Raw genomic sequence first — 3810 nt, forward strand, 5'->3', positions numbered from 1 at the left:
CAATACTTGTCATATTTGACCCTTATGGTCAATGTCATCTCCCTCGTCCTTAGATTGGAACCCCTACACGTGTCGTTTAATTCTTCTTTTACCCTACATATTTGTTGACAAAGCTCATGGGATGTAGGGTATAAAAAAAAAAGATAACTTTAATGTGACATCATAAAAAAGCTCGAGAAAATCAACAAAAGTAGAAACTACCTCCCAATCATCATCATTAGGCTTTTCTAATCCCCCGTGCTCATCAAAATATTTGATATATTGAATGTCTTCATCACCCAATAATTGAAAGGTTTTCTTATATTCTTGGGCCGCCTCCAACATCAAGAAGATCGAATTCCATCTAGTAGGAACATCAGTACAAAGAACCTTCTTTGATGTTATACCCGTAGTTTTCAAAGAAACCTTGAATTTCTCTAATCTAGAAGAAGAAAATCTCACAAATCTTACAACCATTCTAACTCGCAACTGAGTCATCAACATCTTTCAACCCCTCAATCATAATTAAATTAAAAATTTCTGCAACACATCTAACATATAAATATTCACCACTCAAGACTGTCTTATTTGTCTCTCTAAAATAAGTATTCAGATATCCCAACACAACATCATTAGACGAGGTATTATCAACCGAAATTGTCAAAAACCATGTCAATCTCCACTCCTTTATTGCGTCCTCCAAGGCCTTCCCAATCGTCTCACCCTTGTGATCGGTTATTTGACAAAGTTAAATAATTTTTTTGGTGAAGAATTCAATCAAAATCAAGAAAATGCATAGTCAAATAATCATGCAGAAAATAATCTCTGAGGAACAATCAACCTTTATTAAAGGTCGAAGTATTTTTGATAATATTTCTATTGCCCAAGAAATGGTTCAGAGTATGAATAAGAAAGTGAGAGGTGGTAATGTAATGATTAAAATAGATATGGCAAAGGCGTATGACAGGGTAAATTGGAGGTTCTTGTTGGAGGTGATGAAGAGGTTGGTTTCTCAGATCATTGGAGGGGCCTGATTTTTAATTGTATCTCTTCTCCTATGTATTCGGTGATGCTTAATGGTTCTTTGAAGGGTTTTTTCAAGCCTTGCCGTGGTATTAGGCAAGGGGATCCCCTATCGCCTTACCTTTTCATTTTATCACAAGAATTGCTTTCTCGTATGATTAATGTTGATTTTCAACAGGAAAGAGTCAAGCCATTTAATGCTAATGGGGGTACTCTGATCTCTCATTTGTTTTATGCTGATGATGTGCTGATTTTTTCAAATGGGGGTAAAAGATCTCTTCTGCAGATTATGAAGACTTTGCAAGCGTATCAATCTATGTCTGGGTAGATGATTAGTCCAGCTAAGTCATCTATTTTTTTCTCCTCTAAGTTTTCTGTTGCTAGAAAATTGGAGTCTTTGAGGATCACAGGTTTTATGAAGGGGAAATGGCCATGCACTTATCTGCGAGTTCCGCTACATGTGGGACGGATGACTATCAGATTATTTGAGCCTTTGTTGTTAAAGTTGCAGAAAAAATTGGCTGGGTGGAAGAGTAACATTCTCTCTTTTGGGGGTAAGATTATTCTTCTCAAACGTGTTTTATCTAGTATGCCAATTCATATTCTCTCTGTTATGAATTTACCTAAGGGTGTGTTCAAGGCCATCAAAAGTATTTTCTCTAATTTTCTTTGAAATTCGACTGATGATAAAAGAAAAAGAAAATGGGTTTCTTGGAAAAATATTTGTTTGCCGGTTGAGGAAGGAAGTTTGGGTATTCGGAATCTACATGATGTGCAAAAGTCTCTTTTCATGAAATTTGCATGGAAACTGTTGGAGGGGAACTCGGTGTGGGCAAAATTCTTTCTGAAGAAATATGTGGGTGGTAAGCACCCTATGGCTCTTTATAATTCCACAAGTTCAAGATTTTGGAAAGGTATTTTGTCAGTAATGCCGATTGTGCAACAGAATTCATGTTTTTTTATTAGAAGTGGTGCTTGCAATTTTTGGTTTGATAATTGGTTGGGGGATGGGGCCATTGCTAATACAAAAGAGGTTAGTATAGATGAGAATTTATTGGTGGCTGATATCTTAAATAGTTCTGGATGGGATGTGGTTAAATTGCGTTTGCTGGTGTCGGAAGAGATGGTGGAAAAAATTATTGCTTCGCCAGTTCAAATCTCAGGTGGCTCAGATGTGCGTATTTGGAAGCCTAATCCAGACGGTAATTTCTCTACCAAATCTGCTTGGCATTTAATTAGAGAGACAGGGACTATTTGTCTTTGGAAAAAATGGCTTTGGCATAGTATGGTTCCAAAAAAAATGTCTTTTGTTTGCTGGCGTGCTAAAAAACATGTTTTACCTGTGGATGACATCATTTCTAAGCTAGGAATTCCTCTAGCTTCAAAGTGTCATTGTTGTGTTTTACCACAACAAGAATCCATTGATCATATTCTTTGTAGTGGTGAGTTGGCTGTTATGGTTTGGAGGTATTTTGCAGGTGTTTTGGGGGTTCGGTTGCCTAACCTCCAAAACTGGACTGTGGTTATGAATGTGTGGTGGTTTCGAGCGTCAGAATCTTCTCAAGTAAGTTGTTGTCGTGGCATCTTACCAATCATTATCACGTGGGCTTTATGGAGAGCACGGTGTGAGCATAGAATGGAAGGCAAGATTTCTGATTGGAGGGGTGTGATAAGGTGGATCAAATTGATGTTAATTGATATTTTTTCCCCGCATCGAAAATTTGATAGATTGTATGCAAATGATATCAAGGTTTTACAAGAATTAAATTGCCCTTTTTCTCATGTTAGAAAAAAAAGTATGAAAGCTATAGCTTGGAGTAAGCCAAATATAGGTCAGTATAAACTCAATGTTGATGGGAGTTCGCTCAGAAATCCTGGGTTAGCAGGTGGAGGTGGGGTTATTAGAGATCATGATGGTAGAGTGTTGGCGGGTTTTGCTATTCATTATGGGCAGGTTTCCAATACTGCTGTTGAGGGGAGAGCTTTACTGGATGGGTTAAAGTTGGCACAACAGTTGGGTATTCGAGACATCTTGGTGGAGTCCGATTCAGATGTTATTGTAAAATGGATTCAGGCTAGGAAATGTAGTTTATGGTATTTGTGGGATTTTTGGGATGACATCCATCGTTTGTTTGTTGGTCTACAGTGTTCCATCCAGCATATTTTCAGAGAAGCAAACATGGTTGCAGACTATCTTGCCAAAGAGGGGGCTTTTAATAGAGGTAAGTTTTTCACAGGGTTGGCCCTTGATAGGGGAATCCTTCATGGGTTAGTACGTACGGATATGTGGGGTCTTCCTTTAAAACATCTTTATCTTTTATGTACATTTTTTTAATATCTTTTGCCACAATGTTGCGAGAAGGAAGTGTAAATCTAGGTTCCAATTATTGAACAAGTTTTTGGAACCCTCTCCCCTCCACAAATTGGAAATGTAGCTCGTCTATGATAACCATACAAGCTAGCTTCCTTCTACACTCATCGGGATTATATTTCATAAACCCCTTCAACGGTAGACTCCCACGACTCCCATCCGCCATTTTTTGTAGTCTAATATCTAGTCTAGATTGACTCTTCTCCAGTAAGGATCTTAATATTGAGCTCTTCTTGCATTGTTATTCTAAATGGACCTATAACATGGATGTACCATGTTTCCTATAGTGACATCCATATATTTTTTCCACGGTGATTACATTTTACCTGGGGGTTATTGGGGTAACCACCCTTTAGTTTGGTAAAATGACACCAAACCATGGAAATAGATTTCTTGCCCTGTGTGGGCTTGGGGGCAGGGCAAAGTGTATTCCCCGT

This window comes from Carya illinoinensis, chromosome 6 (genome assembly GCF_018687715.1).
Source record: "Carya illinoinensis cultivar Pawnee chromosome 6, C.illinoinensisPawnee_v1, whole genome shotgun sequence".
NCBI classification, from domain to species: domain Eukaryota; kingdom Viridiplantae; phylum Streptophyta; class Magnoliopsida; order Fagales; family Juglandaceae; genus Carya; species Carya illinoinensis.